Source organism: Mandrillus leucophaeus, unplaced genomic scaffold (genome assembly GCF_000951045.1).
Source record: "Mandrillus leucophaeus isolate KB7577 unplaced genomic scaffold, Mleu.le_1.0 Scaffold346, whole genome shotgun sequence".
Classification (NCBI taxonomy): domain Eukaryota; kingdom Metazoa; phylum Chordata; class Mammalia; order Primates; family Cercopithecidae; genus Mandrillus; species Mandrillus leucophaeus.
In genome coordinates this window covers 1,224,068-1,237,380 of record NW_012103654.1, presented here as the reverse complement: position 1 = coordinate 1,237,380, position 13,313 = coordinate 1,224,068, and the positions used below count along the sequence as shown (strand labels likewise).

The 13,313-nt window shown below is 41.5% G+C and overlaps 1 long non-coding RNA gene across 1 annotated transcript in view; it reads left to right on the top strand.

The window, feature by feature from the left end:
- The window catches only part of LOC105545997, a 116,786-nt gene that overhangs the window by 64,639 nt on the left and 38,834 nt on the right, over positions 1 to 13,313 (top strand). The window contains exon 3 of the long non-coding RNA XR_001007029.1: positions 4,303 to 4,349. This is a non-coding gene — a long non-coding RNA (uncharacterized LOC105545997). The remainder of the gene's footprint in view (positions 1 to 4,302; positions 4,350 to 13,313) is intronic.

Sequence of the window (13,313 nt, the reverse complement as noted above, 5' to 3'; positions counted from 1 at the left end):
GGCGTGAACCCGGGAGGCGGAGCTTGCAGTGAGCCAAGATCGCACCACTGCACTCCAGCCTGGGTGACAGATCGAGACTCCGTCTCAAAAAAATTAATAATAATTAAATAGCAGCTACTGGCTGGGCATGGTGGCTCATACCTGTAATCCCAGCACCATGGGAGACTGAGGTGGCTGATTGCTTGAGGCCAGGAGTTCAAGATCAGCCTGGGCAACATGGTAAAACCCTATCTCTACAAAAACAAAACAAAACAGAAATTAGCTGGGCATGGTGGTGTGCACCTGTAGTCCCAGCTACTCAGGAGGCTAAGGTGGGAGGATCACTTGAGCCTGAGGAGGCTGAAGCTGCGGTGAGCTGTGATCGTGCCACTACACTCCAGCCTAGATGACAGAGTGAGACCTTGTCTCAAAAAAGAAAAGAAAAGAAAAGAAAAAAAGTAGCTACCACTGATGCAGGACTCATTTACATACTTTATCTCAAGCAATTCTGACAACACAATGAAATGTGTACTATCTATCCCATTCTTCAGATGAGGAACTTAAGGTTTAGAGAGCTTTAGCTCCTTCCTGAGGATTACTTTTCTACTAAGTGCCAGAGAGAACCAGCATTGAAAGCCAGATCGGTCTACCTCCAAAGACTATGCTCTTAAATTCTCCATTAGTCAGCTCCTCCGTGCAGTGGGATTTGATACTTTACCAGAAATATCAAGACCATAAATGCATCTTAAACACAATTTGATTTTCAAAGGTAGAAAAAAAAAAAGGAATGAAGTTTTACCAAGTGCCTATCGTATCCAGAAAGTATGTCAGGGGATATGACTATGTCATTTTGTGAAAAATTAAATTTTATAAAATAATCAATTCTGGTGGAATATTTTCAAACTATACTTGTCAGTTAAAGTTAGGTTTACATGGCCAGGCACAATGGCTCACGCCTGTAACCCCAACACTTTGGGAGGCCGAGGCAGGCAGATCACGAGGTCAGGAGATCGAGACCATCCTGGCTAACACAGAGAAACCCCGTCTCTACTAAAAATATAAAAAAAATTAGCTGGGCGTGGTGGCAGGTGCCTGTAGTTCCAGCTACTCAGGAGGCTGAGGCAGGAGAATGGCGTGAATCCATGAGGCGGAGCTTGCAGTGAGCCAAGATTGTGCCACTGCACTCCAACCTGGGTGACAGAGTGAGACTCTCTGTCTCAAAACAAATAAACAAACAAAAAAAGTTAGGTACACACATGCAAATCATCCCCCTCAAGTAGTCTCATAAACTAGTCAAAACTTTCCCAGGGCAGAGGGCAGATTTTGCTCCCTATTTTATCCCCTTTGTTCATAGAATATTTGTCTTAGGCCGATAAATAATTACTGAATGAATTAGTGTGCAAAAATGTGAACCTATTTTGAGGACAGCCATCAGAAAGCCTTACTTCTTAAAATGAAAGTGGCTCACCCTGGCAACCAAACATGGAGATAGGGGGATTGCTCAATATACACCCAAAGTAGGTCTTATGCAGAAGACTTAAGAAAGATGAGAGCGAAAATAAGACAAGGATATGGAGATACGGTTTTTGAAACTTGAAAAACTATACTTTGTTTTTCTAATGCTTGTTTCTATTCAGATTGGGGAAATTAAAAGCTCTTACTAGTTCAAAGTTTTGCCTGATGAATATTACACCTACCCTTTTCAGGGATCTCAGTGAATGAGTCCGTCTGTGACTTTTTTTCAGCACTGTGATCCAAATGATATCCAAACATAACATTCCCCCTCCTACCCCCAACCCCTCAGTGCATGTGTGTTTGGTAAATGTTAATGTGTCTGGGGTGTTTGGTATTGGGAAGTTAACATTCATTTTTTTTTTGGTTGGAAATGCAAATAGTTCATCAAATGTAATGCTTTTGGTGAACCAGAGATTGAAAGAATGAACCAATTTTGAAGACAGTAATCATGGACTTGATTTGCAGCTTAAGAAAGGTCATTTCTGCTGAGTAGTATCCTGAAGCAAATACTACTAAGGGAAGCTACGAACTTTCTAGACTTAACTTTCTTAGAACAATGGATAAACATCCCTCTTGAGAAATGCAGGTATTCACATGCTTAAAGACAGAGGTTTGGTACATATGCTTTTTTTTTTTTTTTTTTTTTTCCCCGAGACAGGGTCTTGCTTTATTGCCTAGACTGGAGTGTAGTGGCACAGTCATAGTTCACTGCAGCCTCAGCCTCCCTAAGTGCTGGGATTACAGATGTGAGCCTCTGCGCCTGGCCTGCAGATGCTATCTTAAGCGTGCTTGCAGGCCTCTGGTGTGGTCAGAGCTCATGGGTTGTAAAGTCATAAATAAGTTATCTGCTCTGTGTTTCTAAATGAATCTCTGTCTGCCCTTATGTCTTCAGGCCAATAGCAGAGAGCAGTAGCTTTAGGAAGCGGAAATAATCACTGGGCTCAGAGTTCTTCACTGCCTGCTCCACACATTAAAATTCAGTATCCCAGTTAGATTGTTCCAGGGACACTCCCTCCCTTCTTTCCTTTCTTCCACTGACGCATTCATCCATTCATTCAACAAACATTGATGGAGCCCCTCTGGTGAGAGGAAACACACAAATAAACCCTTAGAGTCCAGTGTGCAATCGAGGGTTAGAGCTGTGCACAGCTTTTGGAAGAGCAGAGTGGAGGGACACCTGACTGTTGGCAGTCAGGGGCAAGATTTTCCTAGAGGAAGGGAGCTTGAGCTGAGCCTTTAAACTTTTTTTTTTTTTTTTTTTTTTTGAGACAAATTCTCACTCTGTTGCCCAGATTGGAGTACAGTGGTGCTATCTCGGCTCACCCCAACCTCTGACTCCCAGGCTCAAGCGATTCTCCTGCCTCAGCCTCCTGAATAATTGGGATTACAGGCATGTGCCACTACCGCCCAGCTAATTTTCGTATTTTTAGTAGAGACAGGGTTCACCATGTTGGCCAGCCTGGTCTTGAACTCCTGACCTCAAATGATCCACCCACCGCCGCTTCCGAAAGTGCTGGGATTATAGTCGTGACTCACTGCACCTGAGCTGAGCCTTTAAGAATACAAGAAAAGTTTGCTAGGAAGAAAAGAAATGGTAAGGCTGTCCAGGTTCTCATACCATGTGTGAAAGCATGGGCGTGGGGGTGGAGAGGAGAAGTAGGCAGGGGAAATTGTGGCAGAGGCCAAGAAGGGAAGTAACTCTGCTTGGGCTCTAGACTGTGTGTAGAGCCATGATGAGAGATAAGGTCAGATAAGAATAACAATTGCTAACATTTATTGAACACCTGCTATTTTCCAGGCCCTGTTCTAATGGATTTATGTGTTTTGACTTAGTTAATCATGGCAACAGCCTTATGAGGTGTGTATAAATATTACTACTGTTTTTCAGATTCACAGGGAGATCAAGTATTTTGCCCAAGAGCACACAGCTAGGAAGTGGAGAAGTCCCGGTTCAACCCAGACAGATTGACTCCTTCCTTCCACTGATGCATTCATCCATTCATTCAACAAACATTGATGGAGCCCCTCTGGTGAGAGGAAACACACAAGTAAGCCGTTAGAGTTCAGTGTGCAATCAAGGGTTAGAGCTGTGCACAGCTTTTGGAAGAACAGAGTGGAGGGACACCTGACTGTTGGCAGTCAGGGGCAAAATTTTCCTAAAGGAAGGGAGCTTGAGCTGAGCCTTTAAAGTCTTTTTTTTTTTTTTTTTAGAGACAGATTCTCACTCTGTTTTCCAGACTGGAGCACAGTGGTGCCATCTCTGCTCACCCCAACCTCTGCCTCCCAGGCTTAAACGATTCTCCTGCCTCAGCCTCCTGAATAATTGGGGTTACAGACATGTGCCACTGCCGCCCAGCACTCACAGAATATTTATGGAAGAAACAACAAATGAATTTATTGATTTTTATCTATTAATTATATGGAAGTGAATTCAGACTTCTTCAGGGTTATGCTTACCTTTGCTTTTGAGATGTAAATTAGCAAAAACGAGATTCCACTAAAACCTTGTCACATATATATATTTGGAAATCTGTGAAATGGTCAACCCCAAACCAAAATTTACATAAGATTAACTTATTTCTTTCAAATTTACAACCAACGGATTGTGGTGTGTGTGTGTGTGTGTGTGTGTGTGTGTGTGTGTGCGCGTGTATGTTCCATTTGTAGCATGTGTAGTTGCTTTATCTAATATGTACATTCTCTAATTCACAGATGGTTCCAACTTCCTACTCTTCCAGTTAAAATAAACAAAAAGGAGGGTCTTGAGTGTTTATGATTTTCATAAGATCTATGGTATTTCTTCTGCAGATGATCAACAGTTGCCTGCCTTGGAATTTGGAGTTCGCAAGAACTAGGTAGGTAATGCAATTAGGTCACACTGACATTCAGGGATGGAATTTCCCCAGTGACATTAATGCATCCATTGCTTCCTATATATTTCAGTGTCATAAACAAAGTTGTTCTTTCCTTTGCAAGAAGAAAAGAGCACGGTGGAAACAGAGAAGTGTGTCTTCTGTTTGGTCAGCAAGGCAGGAAAGGCCTTGTGTGCTCTGTCCGTCAACACTGATAAGCTATGACATCAGGAGACTGGGAGGATCCCCAGCTGTTCCACCTACACTGGGTCCCAGGGCGCGTGATCCTGCTCAGGAAGCACGGGGAGCTCAAACGGAAAGATGAGCATCATGAACACAATAAGTCTACTCGGACTTTCTTAAATTATTTGAGTATCCATATATTTGACTTCAAGAGACCTTTATTTTCTGGGTTTCTTCCTTGTAGCTCAAAGAGTACGTGCTTTGAGCATTTCAGTTGGTGCAGCCCCTCTACAAAAGCCTTCCTTCAAAAGAGTCAAAATCTTAAAGAATCTAGCAAAACTAGAACAAGATGCATCATAATTGGTTTCTATGAATTAAGAAACAATTGATTTTTAACTTCTTAAGCATATTTGTGGTTAAGTATGATAGTATTTGATTTCTTAAGTATATTTGTGGTTATGTATAATAGTGTTTGATGCATTTTATTCCATTGCGAAGAGTATTAATGATTATAGCTAACAAGTTTTATGTGCTTTATGGTTTCAAATGCCTCCTACAAAGTTTATATTCGCTCATTTGGTTCTCTTTAGCCCTCTCTGAAATGAAGAAAACTATCATTATCCTACTTTTACAGATGAGGAGACAGGAGTTCAGGGAACATACTAGGCTAAGGGTTTTGCCTTAGAGGCAGCCTGTGAAAAGTAAAGGAGCAAGAACTTGAACCTAGTTCAACTTCCAAAACCCATTCTCCTCTTATCCACTCAATGGATAAATCAAGAAAGAGGTGAGAAACTTATTCTTGAGTGTCCAATGCGGGCTAGGTAATTTTATACATACTATTTCATTTAGAAACTACAGGTTGGGAACTATTATCAGGGATAAAGAAATGAAGATTCCAAGAGGACCAATAACTTAACAGATGCTTGGTAAATGATTGAGCCCTGCTAGTGAAAAATAACAGGGAACTCTGGGAGAAAAGATGTTCTTGAACTATATCAGCTTACTGAAATTTGTTAGGAGTGCAAACCTAGGCAGAATATCTCACAAAAGGAAGCTTATTTGTAAAAAGTGGAGTTCAGTTGGCTTTTTTTTTTTTTTTTTCTATTCTGAGGAATATTTTCTTTTCCTTTTCAGAGAATCCAGGTCAGGAACTGTATCTTTGCCCAGCCACCTGCAAAGAGACTTGAGAACAATGTAAACCACCCTCTGCAGGATATTGATTCTGATGGAGTAAATGTTGATTAAGCAGAATGGTGTTTTTTTTTTTTTAACTGGAGGAATTCCAGGTCTTTCCTTAGGCCCGTCTCCCCAGGGAAATGAGCTCTATCCTCAAAAATCTACAGAAAACCTGAGTAAGAATGAAGATTTATGATGGGAGACGCTGGGCGGAAGACGGCTGGCTATCTGGTGGGCTATCTAGAAGCTCATCTTTGTGTTATTAGAGAAACACTCCCGCTCTTGACAGGATATGGTCTGCTTATCACATAATCTTCTCAAGTTTCATTCCCATTCTGCTTACAAATGCCCCAAATATAAAGAGATGCATTTCATCAAGACAGCCTTTTAAGAGGCAGTTGATCCCAGCTGTTGCCGTCTATCTTAAACACCTACCTTTTCACCCTAGTGTGGAGTTTACATGTCGATAAGGGATGTAAAAAAGGGAACTTGAGAAATCTCAGCAGAGGAAAAACACCGAGGCTGTCTCCGGGGATTGGAGTAGGAATAAGAGCTCAGGAAGCTCTAAGTTCCAGAACACCCCTTCTTTTCAGAGAGGAGCCCTGGGGCGATGCTGGCCTGCCCCAGGCCTTGAGCTGACCTCAAATACCAGGGACTGGAAACCCTTTACCAGGCACATAAGCTGAGGGTTTCATTGCCTGCTACTTTGGCATTTTCTTGTCAAGAGCTGGTGGTAAAACAGAAGTGAAAGATGCAGGTAGGAACAGGAGAGCCAGACCTGGAAGGTTTTGGCTCACCCATGGACCCTCCGTCCTGGCATTGTCCATGCTCATCCAAGATGAATTCTCAATACCTGCTTTCATGACACACATATGTAGACCTGGGATGCATTCCCAGATGGCCAAGTGGGATATGCTGGCAAATGACCTGTGAGTTTTCTCTCACTCTTGAGTCTGCAAGCTCAGAAAGCCAGGGGCTCTTGGAGGTTGCTAAGTCCGGAAGACTTTTATGCAGAATACGGAGTGGGAGGTTAGAATTAAGTATTAAGTGGGCAAAACAGGAGGGGTGGTTTCAGAGTCCTGCTTGGGTCCTGGTGCAGCCCGTTGTAGCTGATGGGGTGGAGGCGGGGAGGTATCTCCTTTGTTGGAGAAGAAATAAACCTGTGACTGTGAATCCAGTCTGCTCCCTCCTAAAGACTGGGCTGCAGTGTTTGAAGTCGGGACTGGTGTGTTTCGGGAAGCTGGCTACATCAGGTTCCCATTAGCCCAGGCAGCCGCACCAGTGGGTTCACACCGCGACATGGTAACAATTAAGCCTTCTGCTACTGGTCCTTACCCTGAGGTGAGGCTCTTTTCCTTTTTACCAATGTGACTTAAAGTTGCCCTGGTTTCCTTGTGGCTCGATTTCCTGCAGATTCCCATTACTTCATGTCTAATCTTCTGAGACCACTCATTAGACCACACAAATTGGAACAATTGTCTCCAGCACACAGATCCTGTTCAAGACCCTCAGTGTACCTAGGAAAAAGACTATCTCTCTGAAACGTGAGAGTTACTTCCTGTGTAAATTGACGAATTACAAAAAATCAGAGGTATAAATATTAGGGAAAATAAACTAATTATACGCCCATACCCTGAGGCATGCTAAAATTATTTTCTTCCTTTAAAAAAAAAAGCAGTGGGTTAGAACAATTATTTCCATTTTCAGTGATGAGAGAGATAATACATGTACAAATGACTGTAGTATGAAGCAGAAAAACAAAAAGATACCATTACATTCTATGGTTTTTCCAAGCAAGAAAAATATTTCTTTATAGAGAATAAGCCAGATCAAAGAAATTGCCATTTGAGTTGAAACTTGAAAAATAGGTGGAATTTGGATACATGGAAGTTGGTGGAAAGAAGAAAGAAGCATTTAGGAGGGGGAACAAAAGCAACAAAAATGTGGGCATTTTCTTAGTACTTATGTAGCTTAAGCACTGATACACGCTATGGGAAGTAAAATAATGTATAGATGCCTCTCAATTTACAACGAAGTTATGTCCTGATAAGTCCATTGTAAGATGAAAATATTGTGAGATGAAAATGCATTTAGGTGCCGGGCACGGTAGTTCACGCCTGTAATCCCAACACTTTGGGAGGCCTAGGGGGGCAGAGCACCTGAGGTCAGGAGTTCAAGACCAGCCTGGCCAATACGGTGAAACCCCATCTCTGCTAAAAATACAAAAATTAGCTGGGTGTGGTGGTGCATGCCTGTAATCCCAGCTACTCAGGAGGCTGAGGCAGGAGAATCGCTTGAACCCGGGAGGTGGAGGTTGCAGTGAGCCGAGATCGCACCACTGACTCCAGCCTGGGCGACAGAGCAAGACTCCGTCTCAAAAAAAACCAAAAACCAAAAACCAAAAAACAAAAACAAAAAGAATGCATTTAATATACCTACCCTAGTGAACATTATAGCTTAGCCAAGCCTACCTTAAACATGCTCAGAACACTTCCATTAGCCCATAGTTGGGCAAAATCATCTGGCAACACAGTGCACTGTAGAATATCAGTTGTTTACCCTCGTGATCCTGTAGCTGCCTGGCAGCTGTGGCTCACTGCCCAGCATTGAGAAACAGAATCACACTGCTTTCTACTCAATGTATATTCCTTTCGTACCATTGTAAAGTTGGAAAATGTTAAGTTGAACCATTGTAAGTTGGGGGCTATCTATAAGACATAGGTCCCGCCTTCAAGAGGCCTTCATTTGAGTTGAAGTGTTGAAACAAACACAGGATAGAAATAACTTAGAGAACAATGTAAGACATGTATGATCTTAAATCACTGCAGACCTAGGTAACATTTAATTGTGGTATGTAGGTGATAAATAAACATGATTTCAAGTAAAGAGTTGTCGAAGTTTGGTGAAATAGCGAGACCAGATTTGAGGGGGATGATGTTTAGTTAGATGCTTAGGGCTGAAGGAAAGTCATTAAAAGAAAGGAGAAAATGAATGAACTGAGAATAAGACAGGCCACATGCCGCAGACTAGTGGTTCTCCAGCTTCAGTGTGCATCAGACTCATTCAGAGAACGTGTTAATAACATACATGTCTCTGAGTTCCACAGCAGACTTTCTGATTTAGCAGGTCTGGCATGAGGTGTGATGAGTTGCATTCTGGCAAGCTCCCTAGTGATGCTGGTGCACCTGGTCTGGAAACTCACACTTTGAGAACTGCTGTGGACAGATCGGCATGCCCAGAGCACAAGCATTTACTTGGGGAAAATAGTGGGAAATCAGACTGTACAAGGGAAGTCCACCAGAAAAGTATTAAAAATCAGTTTGCTGTAAATTCTCTTCATTTTCCTGATGGTTGATTCCTCATCTGAACAAAACCATAAACACTCTTGACTTTTTCTACTCCCAAATGACTTCTTGGTTTAGCATGAATTACTGAGAAAGAAGAAAATCACGGTTTTATGCCTCCAGAAGAAACTACCATGGTTAAAGCTGGATATCATTTCAGAAGACAGGTTCCATGAATCCCTCTGCAAGACGCATATTCTTAAATAGCTTTACCTCTTCCAGGAAGTGTGGTCTGTTATGGGACTGGTGTTAAGGAGCTTTACACATTGAACGGCCACTGTCAGAGCCAACCCCCTTAAAACCCAAGTGTTAAAAACACTGACCAAAGAGACATAGCAAAATGATGCACTATTTCATTGCTTTCCTAAGAGATCCACATCATTTATTATCTCAAATGTTTTATAAATAGCAGTTATAACCCTTATTACATTATCTTTTGCTTTTGCATATTTAAATAAAAACTTATTTTTCCCCCTATTTTCATAGAAAAAAGAAGTAATCCAGATGAATGTGGGGGTGAGGGGTGAAAGATGCCCAAATTTGAAAACTTTTTTTAAACGTCTTCATTCTGTTTGAAGTAAAGCAATCTCATAATCTTCTTTCTACACCATGTGGTTTTAAAAATGAGTTTCTCCTGGAATTTGTTAGCTTGATGGAGGTGGAAATGTTTTCCTGTAGACAGCTTTTCTTACACGTGTTTAAAGATCAAGCTGTAATATGGTATGTGCAGTACACTCTCCAAAATTTTCTTCAATCCTTTGACTATTGAAGATAAGAATTGTGTAGTATGCAAATGACAGTGATTAGAGAACATCACAGTGTACCCAGTTAATAGCATGATTCATATTTATGAAGTACTAATTTCATATAAATACCAAAAATATATACTGATTATACTGTTCAAATTTTGAATTGAGCAAATAAACTAGCTAGGAAGATAATTTATTTTATAACAGTGAACCACATTTATGATTTATTATCTTTTCTCATGATTTAATGGGTGAAGGATAACTAAAGTAAATAACTTTTAAGGTATTTCTTTACATAGAAATAAATGACATATTTCAGTTCCATAATGAAATTAGGGACCGATATGGTTTGGCTGTGTCCCCACCCAAATCTCCTCTTGAATCATAGTTGCCATAATCACCACATGTCATGGGAGGGACCCAGTGGGAGGTAATTGAATCAGGGGGGCGGTTTTTCCCATGCTGTTCTTGAGACAGTGAATAAGTCTCATGAGAGCGGATGATTTTATAAAGAGCAGTTCTCCTGCACATGCTTTCTTGCCTGCCACCATATGAGAAGTGCCTTTGCTCCTCCTTCACCTTCAGCTATGATTGTGAGACCTCCCCAGCCATGTGGAACTGTGAGTCCATTAAATCTCTTTTTCTTTATAAATTACCCAGTCTTGGATGTTTCTTCCTGGCAGTATGAAAATGAACTAATACAGGGACTAAAGATGCTCACTGAAGTGCTTAGAAAGGGAATTTTGCAGCACAGGCAAGAGAGAGTAAGAAGCTATTACATGTGTTGAGAGCTGGGCAGGAACTTTCAGGGGCTGGGTTGATTGTGGCACCTGCCTGGAAACCCATGGTGGCTTAATGACAGGGTGAGGCCAGACTCCTGGATTTGTTAGGATTGCTGACTCCTTCACTGGGACCCTCTCTAGACTATACTAAGGAGCAGCTTCTTTTTAGAAGATAAACTTTTTTTTGGTAAATTTATCTCAGATTTATTACCTACTGACATTTATTACCTCCCTTACACATTAAGCATCCTAGTAAAAATAACATCTTGAGTGAAAATAAATTGAATACAATTAAGAAAATTTGATTTTTCCTCTAACTCAATATCAAAGATGATGTTTTAATTTTGTTTTATTTGGCCATGTGTATTTTTCTGTGAAGAAAATTTATTAAATTGGGATTAGGTTTCCTTTTTTTTTTTTTTTTTTTTGAGAGAGAGAGAGAGAGTCTCACTCTGTCACCCAGGCTGGAGTGCAGTGTCCTGATCTCTGCTTACCGCAACCTCCACCTCTCAGGCTATAGCAATTCTCCTGCTTCAGCCTCCTGAGCAGCTGTGATCACAGGCACCCACCACCATGCTTAGATAATTTTTGTATTTTCAGTAGAGATGGGGTTTCACCAGGTTAGCTAGCCTGGTCTCGAACTCCTGGCATCAAGTGATCCTCCCGCCTTGGCCTCCCAAAATGCTAGGATTAAAGGTGTGAGCCACTGCACCCAGCCTTGTCATTTTATTCTTGGCCAAAAATACATTACTCAGTTTGGTCAACTACTTCATTTATCAAACGATGCTTTCTAAACTTTTTTTACTTTAAGTTCCAGGGTACATGTGCAGGATGTGAAGGTTTGTTACGTAGGTAAACAAGTGCCACAGTGGTTTGCTGCAGTTATCAACCCATCACCTAGGTATTAAGCCCAGCATGCATTAACTATTTTACCTAATGCTTTCCCTTCCCCTACCCTACTCCCCAACAGGCCTCAGTGTGTGTTGTTCCCCTCCTTGTGTCCATGTGTTCTCATTGTTCAGCTCCCACTTATAAGTGAGAACATGTGGTGTTTGGTTTACTGTTCCTGTGTTGGTTTGCTGAGGATTATGGTGTCTAGCTTCATCCATGTCTCTTCAAAGGACGTGATCTTGTTCCTTTTTATGGCTGCATAGTATTCCAAGGTGTATATGTACCACGCTTTCTTTATTCACCTTATCACTGATGGGCATTTGGGCTGATTCCATGTTTTTGCTATTGTGAATAGTGCTGCAAATGAACATATGTGTGCATGTATCTTTGTAATAGAATGATTTATATTCCTTTGGGTCTGTACCCAGTAATGGCATTTCTGGGTCAAATGATATTTCTGGTTCTAGATCTTTGAGGAATCACCATATGGTCTTCCACAATGACTGAATTAATTTACATTCTCACCAACAGTGTAAAAGCATTCCTATTTCTCTGCAACCTCACTAGCATCTCTTGTTTCTTGACTTCTTGAGGTTTTTTTGTTTTGTTTTGTTCTGAGACAGAGTCTTGCTGTGTCGCCCAGCCTGGAGTGCAGTGGCACGATCTTGGCTCACTGCAACCTCTGCCTCCCAGATTCAAGCAACTCTCCTGCCTCATCCTCCTGAGTAGCTGGGATTACAGGCGTGCACCACCATGCCTGGCTAATTTTTATATTTTTGGTAGAGACAGGATTTTGCCACATTGGCCAGGCTGGCCTCGAACTTCTGGCCTCAAGTGATCCACTCACCTCGGCCTACCGAAGTGCTGGAATTTTAGACATGAGCCACCGCACCCAGCAGTGTTTCTTGACTTTTTAATAATTGCCATTCTGACTGGCGTGAGATGGCATCTCATTGTGGTTTTGATTTGCATTTCTCTAATGATCAGGGATGTTGAGCTTTTTTTTCCATATGTTTCTTGGTCACATGAATGTCTTCTTTTGAGAAGTGTCTGTTCATGTCCTTTGCCCACTTTTTAATTTTTTTTTTTCTTGTAAATTTGTTTAAGTTCCTTGTAGGTTCTGGATACTAGATCTTTTGTCAGATGGATAGATTGCAAACATTTTCTCCCACTCTGTAGGTTGCCTGTTTGCTCTGATGATACTTTCTTTTGCTGTGCAGAAGTTCTTTAGTTTAATTAGATCCCATTTGTCAATTTTTGCTTTTGTTGCAATTGCTTTTGGCAATTTCGTCATGAAACCTTAGCCCATGCCTATGTCCTGAATGGTATTGCCTAGATTTTCCTTTAGGGTTTTTATAGTTTTGGGTTTTACATTTAAGTCTTTAATCCATCTTGAGTTAATTTTTGTGTAAGGTGTAGGAAGGAAGGGGTCCAGTTTCAATTTTCTGCATATGGCTAGCCAGTTCTCCCAGCACCATTTATTAAATAGGGAATCATTTCCCCATTGCTTTCTGTTAAAGGAAAAACTTCAGCCGAATCGAACAATGCTTACTGGTTTTTGTTTTTTTTCCAAAAATCAAATCCATCAACTTCAAATCCACACAGAAAGAATAATGGTAGGCTGGCTGGGTGTGGCAGCTTACGCCTGTAACCCCAGCACTTTAAGAGGCCGAGGTGGGTGGATCACTTGAGGCCAGAAGTTTGAGACCAGCCTGGCCAACATGGCAAAAACCTATCCTCTGCTAAAAATTCAAATGTTAGCAGGGTATGGTGGCACGGGTCTGTAGTACCAGTTATTAGGGAGGCTGAGGTGGGAAGATCACCTGTGCCTCAGAGGTGGAG